This window comes from Haliotis rubra, unplaced genomic scaffold, assembly GCF_003918875.1.
Source record: "Haliotis rubra isolate DU_JTF1 unplaced genomic scaffold, ASM391887v1 Scf240, whole genome shotgun sequence".
NCBI classification, from domain to species: Eukaryota; Metazoa; Mollusca; class Gastropoda; order Lepetellida; family Haliotidae; genus Haliotis; species Haliotis rubra.
Genome location: NW_025766448.1, coordinates 743626 through 758246, shown reverse-complemented (window position 1 = coordinate 758246; position 14621 = coordinate 743626).

The following is a 14621-nucleotide window of genomic DNA, read 5'->3' as shown; positions in this document are numbered from 1 at the left end:
TGATCACCTTGACGTGCATTGGGAAGCAACCACACAAGCATTGTTTAACATGACTGAGTTTATATTTAAAGTCACATCGGCAGTATTTCAGCCATATCGTGACTAAGAATGTTGTAAATTTATAAATGAATAAAACAAATTGAGATATATACTTACCTGTCTGCAAAGGACAGTAAAATAACTAGAATATCACAGTTGTAAATGTAAAAGTGTGAACATCTAAAAGATCTTAACTATGAATGGCGATCCAATATAAATATAGATTGCCAACAACTGCTGTTAAACATGAACACGCATCATAATTATAAGTTTAGTCACAAAGCAGGTACGTGGACGTGTCATGAGTTTAAGGCCGGTCAATCCGTTGCAGCATTTGCACGAACCCTGGGCTGTAGTCATAAGACAAAGCAGGGTGGTGAGTTTTCATAATAGTTGAAGCGTTCGCTCGTCACGCCAAAGACTTGTGCTTCAGTGATTCACAAGACTTTTATACAATATTAAGCGTTCACATGTGTTCACTTAAAGACAGGAAGAAGTACAGTTTCAACGATTTGCTCAAGAATGTATTCCAAACTTCCATATGAATTGTGATCAATGACTGTTGCAAATTTTGTTTCACTATTTTCAGAAATAAAACTTTTGGACGCGTTTTTTGTGGGACATGCAGACTTTCCCTGTCTTTGATCAGACAGTCACGCGAATGAGTGACCCCCTCTCAGGTAGTCGCTTGTACACATAACGGGATCTCAGGTACACGTTACGTGCTCTACTGGCGATTCTGCAGCTTCTAAAAATGTTGCTCAAAGAAATGACGCAACTGTTATCAAACAAAACCGTTTTAATGCTTAGCTGATTCCATCGGAAAAAAAAGACAATAATGATTATTTGAGTTGAGTTGAGTTGAGTTGGTCTTTACGTCACATCGGCATTATTCCAGCCATATAGTGACGAGAACAAGTCTGCATTGTAGGTACAGAGTCCAAATGAGTTTTATTTCAAACACATATATTCATTACATTTTCATTTAAAGACAGAAAAAGGCATAGCACTAAATTTAAAGGCAGGGAATTTGTTAGTGACATTACACAGTTACAATTTATGATACTGATAAACTTCCCTCAGGTAGTTCACTATCAGATGAGCGCTCACGCGGGAGAACAGATCTTTCAGATTTGTTGCATCATAATGTAAGTCCCTTGCAGACGATACGTCCACACAGTCAAGCAGAATATGCTTGATGGTGAAAACCTCATCGCAAGAGACACACATGGGGGGTCCATCACCATCAGTTTTCAGCAGATAGTCATGTGTAAACCGACTGTGGCCAATACGACATCGTCGTAAAACTACCTCATTACGTCTTGACTGACAACCCAAGCAGGTATAACCAATTGTTGGCTTCAGTTCGTACAGTTTATTTCTTCCTACTTGAGTGTCCCACCTCTTTTGCATGAGGTCCCGAGTATAGCTTTTGATAGTGGGTTTGAAGTCACTGTACGGGATCAGCAGTGGATATAAGGACTTGTCAAGAGCTGCTTTAGCTGCAGCATCGGCTTTTGTGTTACCTGCTATGCCGATCGACCCGGCAACCAGCAGAGGACGATGTCATATTGGCCAGTAGAAAGGTTGTTGTAAAGTTCTAAAATGTCCAGAATGATTGGGTGATTTGAAGTAGCGTTTTGAAGCGCTTGAAGGCAAGATAATGAATCTGTGAAAACGATGAAGTTTTTGGAATGATTCTGCTGTTTAATGTAGGTCAAAGCTGAGAAAATAGCTTTGGCCTCGGCAGTGAAAATGGAACTGTTGTCGGGAATCCTAGAGGAGACAGTTTTGGATCCAATGATTGTAGCACTAGCAACTTGGCCCTCATCCTTGGATCGGCACCCGTGAAGAGCTACCTCCTCGTGATGGGTGCTGGGTAACGCTAAGCGCTCTTCGACCTCCCGTTGTGGACCCGGGGGAACATTTGGTCCACCAACCCGTTTGCCGTGGGTTGCGCCCCTGTGTCGGTGGAGGACGGGAGGCTGATGGTTGAGGGCACTGGTTCCAGGAACAGTGTTCCTTTGCCTAACACACCACTTTCCCCCTCACTTCACCTAGACGGGTGGTAGAACTGGCCCAGTTCCATCAATCGGCTGGTCACGCCAAGCCCTGTGCATTGATTATATGTAATTGCACAAAATTTGATTTGGAATTGTTTACATTTTGGTCTTGGCACCCTTTGTTTATTGACACTAATTGATTTTGTATTATGTTTATCATGAACTTTGCCTAGAGTCTTAATGCCCAGAAGGCGGTGGCTCATGGGCCAATCTGGTGGGATTTATCTTTTCAAGATATTTTCTGCTTGAGTATACCCTCCTAGAATCCTTGGTGCCGTCTGCTGGATATCCACAGACATGAGGCATCGTCCTTGTTGACACTCCATGGTGGGTGGGGAGCTAGGAAGGTGAATCATATATATTTCTACCATGGCACCCCGAATAAAAAAACGTTCCCACGAGTCTGATGATTCGTTCTCGTCGGAGGATGAGGCTCCTGTAGCTCTCACCAACACTGACAATTGGCCACGTTTCGTTGTCATGTCAGCACCTGATGGTGGTCCTCTAAGGTTAAATCCATTTGCCGTAGCAAAGGGTATAGAAGGTCTGGCTGGCGAGGTAAAGGAAATCAAAAAGCTGCGATCTGGTTCTCTGTTAATTGAGTGCTGGAAACAGATCCAATCGCAGATCCTACTCTCAACCAAATCTTTAGCAAATGTCCCTGTTGAGGTTTCTCCTCATAGATCACTTAATACTAGTAAAGGCATCGTCCGTGACATTGACATTACTTTCTGCCTTTCCATACATCCAACATCTTTGAAGGCTGGGTATTGCAACTTGAGGGTAGATACTTTTATCCCTAATCCCTTGAGATGCTATACCTGCCAAAAATATGGCCACGGTTCCAAATCGTGCCGTAATCAAGCAGTTTGTCATCGATTTGCAGGATCATGTGAGAATTCAAACGTTTGTGACAAACCTCCCGTATGTGTTAATTGTTCTGGTTGTCATCCCTCCTCCTCCAAGGAATGCCCTACTTGGAAACTTCAGTCCAAGATATCACGCGTTTGTAGAAGCAAAGAAGATTGTCATTGCACAGGAACCATCGGGCCCTACTTACTCTGCTACTGTTTCTTCATCTCTTCCGGTCACCAAACCTAAACGTGTTTCATGCAACTCAGTAGGATGTCAGACCGACTACACATGGGCGATGACATCCGCTCCTACATTGCTATCAGTTGAGATTCAGTTGAAGCCAACCCAAACGACCTCCAGTTCACAAACCACATGTCAATCAAAAACAATCATACAATCCAATATATCTTTTGAGAAGGATTCATCTAAATCTTCGAAACAATCATCCAAACCAGAAACACGTATCAAACCACCAGCAAGGAACAAATCCAAAACAAACAGTGAAACGTACAAACAGACTCAAAGTAACAGAACCCCTAAAGAGACGAATAATCAGGTCCAGCTTTTTAATAAGTTTGGATCACTCGAGGAGATGGATGTGTCAGACCATAGCCATGGTAGGACACATAGCTTGTCACCCTCAAGGTAGGTGAGGGGTAGATATCCCGTTCATCCTCCGAAGAAATGATACCTTCACCTATAATACAATGGAATTGCAGAGGACTTCGGACTAATATAACCGATTTACAGTTATTAGTCCAAGATTTTAACCCGTCAGCGTTTGGCATACAAGAAACTTATCTGAAACAAACAGATAATTTTGATCTACGTCAGTTTAATGCGTATCATTATTTTTCTCCTCCTGGTGATGGAGCTTCTGGTGGAGCATCAATTCTGGTGAGGAACAATGTTATCCATAGCCCTGTTCCACTTAAAACAAATCTTTAAGTCGTTGCAGTTCGACTTACATTACAGGTTGCTTTTACCTTGTGTTCTTTGTACATCCCGCCTTCATCAACTGTTCACCTTACAGATCTGCAAGCTCTCTATGATCAACTACCTAAACCCTGTTTAATCATGGGTGATTTAAATGGCCACAACCCACTCTGGGGTGGATCTACTACAAACGCCAAGGGTAAATTACTGGAGGATTTCATTTCAAATAATGACTTATGCATTTATAATGACGGTGACAATACTTATTTACATCCTGGCACAGGAACATATTCAGCTCTTGATTTATCTACACTCTCTCAAAAAAGAAACGCAACCCCTGTTTTTTTTTGGTAATGTTTATATCAATTTTAACTGGTTATTACATTTGTATTTTTAAAGATAATGCCATGAAATTTGACATGGTGAACCTTAGGTCAGCACGGTATAAGGTAACAGTTAATGCAGGTCAGTATCGAACTCTCAATTTACGCTAGGGGGCGTTGTCTTCAGTATCTCGTTGTAGAGCCACGAGCTCTAATCACAGCAGTGCACCTCCTCGGAACAGAACGAATCAGACGGCGGATGTTTTCCTGGGGGATTGCTCTCCACTCTTCCTGGAGTGCTGCGGCCAGTTCAACCAACGTGTGCGGTTGTGGTGTACGTGCACGAACACGACGATCCAGCTGGTCCCACAGATGTTCGATAGGATTGATGTCTGGCGATCTGGAGGGCCACGGCATCACGTTGACGTTTGAATTCTGTAGGAATGCCACTGTTGCACGAGCTGTATGAGGGCGGGCATTGTCATGTTGAAACAACTCCCTCTGTTGGGCGATTATCGGCAGAAGATGTGGCTGTAAGACGTCATCAATGTACCGTTGTGCCGTCAAATTGCCACGAATGATGACCAAGTCTGACCGTTGGTTGTAAGACATGGCTCCCCATACCATGATGCTTCCTCCTCCAAATCTGTCGACCTGTCGAACGCAGTTCGGTGCAAAACGTTCATTTGCTCGTCTATAGACACGTTGTCTACCGTCACGTCGTTGAAGAAGAAAACGAGACTCGTCACTAAACCAGACTCTTCTCCAGTTTCTTAGGGTCCATCTCCTTACGTTAGTACACCACCTGAGACGTTGGCGTCGATGTTGGCGTTTCAAGACGGGCCCAACAACTGGTCTTCTTGCACGTAAATTTGCCTCATGTAAACGGTTCCTGATGGTTTGGGCCGATACTCTCCTCAAACCTGGCACCTGTGTTGCAGTGATGGTGGGTGTGGCATGCCGATTACGTAGGTGGCTGAGTCGAATAAAGCGATCCTGAGCCGGTGTGGTGATCCTAGGTCTACCGCTCCTGGGACGATCTTCAATTGCATGGAACTGTGTGTAACGATTCCAAAGTCGTGAGATTGTTGTTTTGTGTACGTTTAGATGACGGGCAACTGTTCCAAAGCTTTCCCCGGCCTCAATGCGACCAATGGCAATATTTCGATTTGCTGTACTCAAACGAGGCATTTTCGAACTTGATTTGCAGAGCAAATTATGAGAGAAAAATTACAAACTACGCGTGCTTTTAAAACCCTCTACATGAACTGTGTTTTCAACGATTTGCACGTGCAACAGGCTTTTAGCATTTTGTACATGACAATTTCGCACTTTCTCAAATAACACGGATACAAAGGTCATCATGTGTGAAAATGGTTCCGTTTGGGAGCTTATACTGATCAGATGGGAACGTATTAACAGTATTTTGAAGAAAATTCTAATTTACATTCACCATCTTTATTCTAGAAATGATGTCAGATATTTAGATAGGGGTTGCGTTTCTTTTTTGAGAGAGTGTATTACTGACTCCAACCTATTGAGTGAATTCGAATGGTCAGTCCACGACGACCTTTGTGGAAGTGACCATTTCCCAACAATACTAAAACCTGTGAATCCATCTGACGTTCCTCCATCATCAAGATGGAATTTTAAAAAGGCTAACTGGCCTTTATATGAAATTCTCTGTGCTGATAGCCTCAAGCCTGAACTTTTTATTGATATTCCTGATGCCATACAATGTTTTTCAGATGAACTAAATACCATAGCTGACGAGTGTATCCCAAAGTCCTCTGCAATTCCACACGTACGAAAACCATGGTTTAACAACGAATGCAAACAGGCAAGGAAGGCAAGGAAGAAAGCTGAGCATTATTTCCGTCGCCATCCTATGGTCCACAATTTAGACAAATTTTGAATTTTAAACGCTAAAGCACGACGTACTTTCAAGCAAAATAAACGCCACTCTTGGCGAAACTATGTCTCAAAAATCAATTCGCGCACACCTATATCAAAGGTGTGGAATATGATCCAGAAAATCAAGGGTAAGGGCTCTAAATCTAGCATTCACCATCTCAATGATGGGAATCAGTTATTGACTGATAAATCAGATATTGCAAATAAACTTGGTGAGACGTTGGCCAAACATTCTTCCTCATCTAATTATGTACCTGACTTCCACAAATATCAAAAACAGCAGGAAAAGGAATCTCTTAATTTCAATTCAGATAATGGGGAAGACTACAATGTAACCTTTTCGATACATGAGCTTTATACTGCTCTTGATCAGGCTCATGATACTGCTTCAGGGGTTGATAACATACATTATCAACTCCTGAAGCACTTACCTGAATCATGACATTTGGGCATCTGGAAATTTTCCTTCGTCGTGGCGGGATGCGATTATTGTTCCCATACCTAAACCTTGACGTGATCATACTGATCCCTCTAATTATAGACCAATTTCACTGACTAGCTGCGTTTGCAAAACCATGGAACGTATGATCAACAATCGACTTGTTTGGTACTTGGAAACCAATAACCTTATAACTAATATACAATGTGGTTTCCGTAAAAAACCGTAGTACCATCGATCATTTAGTACGTTTAGAGTCTTTTGTGAAAAATGCCATAATTAATAAACAACATGCAGTGTCGATCTTTTTCGATTTAGAAAAAGCATACGACACGACATGGAAACATGGGATTTTAAAAGATTTACATGACTTTGGATTACGAGGCCGTTTGCCTCACTTTATATCCAACTTTTAAATGACAGGCAATTTCAAGTCCGAGTGGGTTCAACCCTGTCTGACCATTACAATCAGGATCAGGGTGTCCCGCAAGGCAGTATTTTGTCTGTCACATTGTTTAGTATCAAGATAAACAGTTTATCCAAGGTTTTAAACGATTCAATTGATGGATCACTTTTTGTGGATGATTTTAATATTTCTTGTCGTGGTAAAAATATGCATACTATTGAACGGCAATTGCAGTTGTGTTTAAATAAAATAAATAAATAGTGTCTTGAAAACGGCTTTAAATTTTCCAAGTCCAAAACTAATTGTCTACACTTTTGTAGAAAATATAAGCTGCATAAAGATCCAGAACTATCTTTAAATGGCACTCCCATCAAATTGTTAAGGAGGCCAAATTCTTGGGTCTACTTTTCGACTCCCATTTAACTTTTTTGCCGCATATTAAATCACTTAAAGCTAAATGCCTGAAGGCCCTTGATTTGTTGAAAGTTGTTTCCAACTCAAGGTGGGGAGGGGATCAAGCTACCCTCCTCCACCTATACCGTTCATTGGTCCGCTCGAAACTTGATTATGGCTCCATCGTATACGGTGGAGCCTGCAAAAGCAACTTAAAACTTTTAGATTCTGTCCACCACCAAGGACTAAGACTTTGTCTTGGGTCATTTAGAACCTCTCCTATTGATAGTCGATATGTTGAAGCAGATGAGCCTTCTCTTACCCAACGTTGTATCAAACTATCTTTACAGTATATAACAAAACTCTATTCTAACGAGTCTAATCCTGCATTTAACTGTGTTTTCAATCCTTCTTATGAGGAGTTGTACAACAAAAAGCCTTCTCTTGTTCCGCCTCTTGGGCACAGAATTAAACCATTCCTTTCTGCTGCCGGCATTGAGCTGGAAAATATATCTCCTTCCCGTCTTCTTTCTTCCCCTCCTTGGCAACTGGTGAGGCCTGAAGTTGACCTAACTCTGACAAAGTTTAAGAAATCTGAAACTAATGAATTACAATATAAACAAGAATATAATCAATTAAAAATCAAATATAATACATACAAATCCTTATTAACAGATGGGTCCAAGGACGGTGGCGCGGTGGCTAGTGCCACTGTCATTGGATCCAGAACAATATCTTCTAGAATAACTGATAACAGCTCTATATTTACAGCAGAAGCAAACGCCATCTTAACAGCCCTTAAATATATTCAAAGACATCCCAAACATAAACAATATATAATATTTTGCGGTGGTCTGTAAATAATCGAGTCTGGACCAGACAATACAGTGATCAACAGCATGAGCATCGATCTGCGCAATTGGGAACCGATGACATGTATCAACCAAGTCAGCGAAACTGACCACCCGATCCGTTAGTCGCCTCTTACGACTAGCATAGTCACCTTTAATGGCAAGCACATAGGTTGCTGAAGACCTATTCTACCCCGGATCTTCACGGGTCACGAACATTTCGAATGGTTACAGGTCCCGAGCTTGTTGTTTTACATGACATGCATAACTCAAATGTCAAATGACATCACGACGGCCTGCGAATCTGCACCAGGTTGGCCAATGGAGGAAATTATGACCAAAGAATCATACCGTGAGTCTGGCCACCAGACCCATTTAGCTCTCTCTTACGATCAGTGTAACCCATAACATCAGTCGCTGACACCTAGTCCAATTCAATCGCCCAATTCGCCAACACTTGGTTTCACTGCTGATTTACAGTGATCCATTAATAAACATTTTAATATTGTTTGACCTTCCGTCGGAGAGCAGACTCAGGAGTAGTCTCTTTGTTTGACGTTTATATTTAGACGAAGCAATAGAAATACAGGCTTGGGTTCCTACGGGATTCGAGATAACAAGACTAATAATCTGCCTCATTTCGTCCCACAATAAATGATTATATTGTCATTAAACAAGTAGTTTTTGTTCACGCATACGTTGTATAAAGGGGTCCATGAGTGGTCCATGTGTTCTGATACCAAAGGACGTTAAAATATGGTACTTGTTGGTCCCTGCCTGGCGTTCGGCATTAATGGGTACAACAAGGACTGGTCCGGCTCGGAGTCAGTATTATGTGTCTGAGTGGGGTATTCATGCTTCACTGCGTGGGCTAGCACTATAAAACCAGCTTAAGTCTGGGCTAGTACAAGCAGCCGCACATACACATACACACGCATGCACGTCGTCATATGAGCGAAATATTCTCAAACACGACGTTAAACCCAATTTCACACGTACATAAAACTGGCTTGTGACTGATGGGAAAAACATGAGTTTTTCTGACCCGTATGATCCTTTGACTCATTAAAACGACAAAATGATTGGAATCCATATTGATTTTATAATTATAATTGCTCATTTAAAACCACACACTGATTTTTCACACAAAAACCACGTCTGTACTAGTATGGCTCTAGAATGTTTAGTAAGCGAAATGTATTTAGTGAATGTGAATATTTCAAAATGTCATTTTGCGTGTCTTACACGATTCAAGGTCAATACCGAGGTGCTAGGCCTCTATGTGACTGTATGGCCAGCCAATGCTCTCCTCCTAGCGCCCCCTGTCAGTCTCCTCTGTTCCTCTGGAAAGGCCAGTCTACGCCATTCCCTCGTGTAAAGCAGCTTCCAGTTGGGTCAGGTTCTGTACAAGAAAGGATCCCTATAAGCAGCACACGACGACCTCAATCATGTACCATATGCCCCATAGGAGTAAAGATCGGAGCTCATTCAATCGTGAGATATGTGGGGTGCAGGGTGTGTTAAGGGGTGTGTTAACTGTTCTTTGTGTATAGTTTGTATCTGGATGCCGGGTTTCGGATTAACAGTCTGGAAACCATCACGTGTCTGGTCAACAAGTCCATAATGTCTCCTCGTTACATGTGAACTAAGCGCCTCCAACCATTTACGACAGGAATTAAGTGGAGTGAGTGAGTTTAGTTTACGCTGCACTCAGCAATATTACCAGTCTAGAGCCGTTTTTCCGAAGCTCTCTTAGCGCCAAGATAGTCGTAAGTTAATGCTAATGTATGGCGCTGACTATCTTAGCGCTAAGAGCTTCAAAAATCTAGGCCCTGATGTCTGGTTGGGTTTTAAGTGAACACAGTCTATATATCAGCAGTGTTATCACATTTCATGAATTTATATGATGATTTTAAAGGTATATATCTTATGTTATCATATTCCCGGAAATTAGTGAGAAAGTTGTTGCGGCAAATATCTAATTCATGTTTATAAACCATAGAGTGAGTGAGTGAGTGAGTTAAAATTTAGAGTCACATTAGCAATATTTCAGCCATATATATAAACCATAGAAGTTTTACTTAAAATACCGAATATGTTGAGATATGATTCTCTTGCAGTCTAAGTGTCTTCTCAGTACATTTAGTAGAGACCTCCTTGTCCTGCAATGCACGACTGAATGCGCCTTGGTACAATACCGATCAAAGTTTGTAGGAAATCGTGTGACAGCGTATCCCAATATTCGACAACTTCTTTCTTCATACCCTCAACATTTCTCTAAGTCCTTTTAGGTTTATTCTGTCCTTCATTAGTCCCCACACATTCTCAATAGGGTTAAAATCTGGGCTGTTGCTGGGTCAGTCCTAAAACTTGAACATTTTCGTCCGACAGCCACTGTTTTGTAGCCCGCAGTGTGTTGAGGGGTCGTTATCGTGCTGGAAAATCCAATTATCTTCGCTATGGTTGTTCGGGCCGTTGGAAGGGAGGTGATCATTTAAGATGTCAACATATCGTTCCTTCGTCAAATGTCAGTGAAAATACACAACGGCGTCACTCCGTGAGGATATCCCGACCCCACATGTAGAAATTGTTTGGGGCTATGGTAGATGGGTTTCACGGTATGTTTTTGTCCAAATATTCACACAGTTTGGAAAAAGCCAGAGAAACTTTCATCAGAAAAAAGAAAACATTATCCCAGTCTTTCATCACTGGTGAGGGGAATTCCATGCTTTTCGAATTCAGTTAAGTATTTGCCAATTCTTGTTTCCCAAGGGTTCATTACATACCCTAGGGACTTCCTCCTAGTAATCATATCATTTCGGATATTCTACTCAGCGGCATTTCACCCCTGCTTACAATCTCACCCAAGTCGCCGTTGATCAGTAGTAATGAGCTTCCTTGGCCTCCCTGCCCTGACATGTGCTCCAATCCCAGCACCTGACTGGATATTCTTGTGAGTAAGGTTCATTTCTTAAGCCCACAAAGAGTTACCTCCCACACTGAGTATCGTAATGATACATAATGTAACACCTATTTTAAAATTCTATTATCCAATTATTACGAAACAAGGATTTTTATCAATAATTTCGGGGAAAACTGTACATAAGGTATATCTTGAGAGAAAAGAGTGAGTAGGTGAGTTAATATTTATCGTCACATCGGCAATATTTCATCCATATCGTGACGAAGACAATTAATAATAATTATATTATAGATCAATAAAATTAGAAAAAAAATAAAAGCCTGTTGACGAAGAACAGTAAAACTACTAGTATATCACAGATATCCATTTAAAACTAGTAATTAAATCTAAAAAACATTTTAAGTAGAAATGACAAGAACAATGTAAAACAGCCTATATGTTGCCAAAAAGCAACTGAAGGTAGATCACCATACTAGGGACCATAGGGACTTACAGCACACTTTTGCTTCCTGCGTGGACCCTAGCTGGATTCCCACCATCCCTTCGGCTGTTAACTTAATTCATACAGATCTAGCGATATATTTAAAAGACACACATATTCTACGAGTAAAAGGTGGGGTTAGGATTTAAAATAGACTTTTGAATGTTTTTGGAGACCCCATGAGAGAAAAAGAGGTATTTCTATTTGATTGGAACATCTACACCGGACTTCAGGCCATTCATTTTTAAAGCATTTTTCCAGTTTTGCTCTTTTTGTTCCCAGAGCCAAGAGGAAGACAAAGATGGTTTCCAGATATCTCATCCGTCCCATCAGGCAAAGATAAAGAAAAGCAGCTCTTGTACCCACAGGCTTGGACACCTATCTCCAGTCGCTAGGAACAGATGAAACAGTTCTTCCAGGAACGTCAGATGGATAATGAGAGAGGCTAAGCCAACACTGGCATCTTCTAATAATCGCCTTAGTCTATCCCACGAATCTGCCCCTCAAATCCTTTTTAGGGCGGAGTGTTAGAAGGTGCAGAACATGATGACAGAACTGGAACTAATGTGAACTTCTGTCTACATCCTTAATCTTCACTATGGTCCTAACTTTTCCAATACCTGCAATGCAGCAGTCCATGGGTCCTTTTCGCTTCCATCTGCCAGTGGACTTCAATGGAAACCTACAGGAGGAGGATCTGATCTAAAGCTAAAAGATGGATGCCAAATCCTTCCTGTTCAAAATATCAAAAAAGTCAATGTACAGAGTGTAGTAATAAGATCACTGTCATGTGTGCACTGTTTGAATTGTCAATGGAACCAACGTGTATGTTCAAGGAATTCTCAAAGGTTGGTATCTACTAGGAGTCTGTTTTTATGGCGTTTGCTTAATACAAAACATCTGCAGCCATGCAAACTATGCAGACAGTCTATGTATGCTTCCAAACACCATTAGGGATGAGATTATATTGATAAAATATACATAGATTAAACTTGGTGAAAGGAAAAAGCCAGCCAGCATCTAATCCTGATACAAAGTCGACACACAGAAACACCATTCGCAGTAACTGTCACTAAACGAAATCTTATTCAATTTTTTCAAGGTGGGATAGGCCACAATGTGCTAAACTATACATTCTTTAATTGCGTGTGTATGCGTGTTATATTTTTGGAACAGAGGCTGGCTCCTTTTGTGATAATAGTTTAACCACTGTTGGAGGCAGCATGGGATGGCCATTTGCCCAACACTGAACAATCTCATGGCTCTGCAAAACCATTCAACTGAATAAAAACAGTTGTGTTCCATGTCCTGTATTCGTGCTGTTAAACCTTTATAGACTTCAAGACCTATAAGGACTCCATAGAACAATACTGTTCAGTGGTCGCTACTATCACAGAAAGTCCTGTTCAGCTATAATTCTCTCCCTAACTATCATATTCTCCAGGAAGGAAATAGGCTCCCCAAAAGTACGAATATAGATAATTCATTGAACATTCAGCAAATCGCTTTAATAATTGTGATTTGATCCTCGGGTTTTTCACTTTAAGGAACGGCAATATACACTCCCACGCCATACTTGTGTGTCTTCATCGCACCTGCCATTCACCATATTTTACATCTTTGGTCCCATAGTGATGCCATTTTTATTGACATTTGAGAATTTGATGATTAATAAGAAAGGTACAGACGCCTTTATGGATGACATAACCCTTTATGGTATTAAGGGATGCACGGGGTTTCAGTATAGATTCGATACCGTTGTCAAGCAAGAGTGAAGTACTACAGCACAGAATGATTTACACAGAACATTTGGATTGAAGTAAGTGAGTGAGTTTAGTTTTACGCCGCACTCAGCGATATTCTGACCCGTCTTTGCCTATGCTTATGACGCGTGCCACTGGTGTTGCAGGATGCGACAGCTGGTATCAATATTTGACTGAGTGAGGTTAGTTTAGTTTTACGCCGCACTCAGCAATATTCCAGTTATATGGCGGTGGTCTGTATGCATATACAGACAAACTTCATGGATGAAGAACTTCTTTATTCAGGTGATGCAACGTTTCGATACAGATTCTTGTATCGTTGTCAAGCAGGTATGAAAAAGGGCTATGTATATATACATGATTTACAAAAGAATTTAGTTGGGAAGTACAGTAACAATGTGATGACAAGGGAGTGCATGTTGAAGCGAGTTACAAGGGCTTACACATTGAAACCAGTGGGATGTACAGAGTATGTTTATACAAGTTTATACAAGCACTAGAGTTGGGATGTAAAGAGTCTGTTTATATAAGTTATACAGGTAGGTATGGTTGGTTGATGAGTTCGTTGTATGCAGAGGGGATGAAATAACCTTGGTCTCTATTGATCAGGGGTCGGTGTCAGTTTGATGTGGATGGCTTCTGGATAATTTTCGTTTGGTGAAGTCAGATCACATGGCTGCCAGTGTGTACTCTGTCCAGTTGATTTTGATGACTGAGGTTGTTCCTATGGTATGTTCAGAGATAACTGAACATTTTCTTCTCCGATTCTGCTTGCAGACACCAAGTGTTCTTTAACTCTGGTGTTGATTGGTCTTGATGTTTCCACCAATATATGATTGTCCAATACAGTTGCAGTCTATTTTGTAAATCACACCCTTAGGGCTCTCTCTCTGTCACTGGCTTCTTACTTGTATTTCTAGTCATTGGCTTCTACTTGTATCTCTAGTCACTGGCTTCTACTTGTAATCCTTGTCATCACATTGTTACTGTACATCCCAATTCACGTCCTTGTTGTTTTTAGTTTATTATATACTGAATATAGTCCCTTGTTATCTACCTTTACACCATACTTGCTTGACAACGAAACAAGAATCTGTATCGAAACGTCGCATCTACCTGAATATAGAAGTTGTTTATCCATAAAGTTTGTCTGTATATTACTCTCAACATCTAAACAATGCCACTCAAAGAAGTTATGGCGGTATGCATCAAGAAGGCGCGGATTAATGTACAAT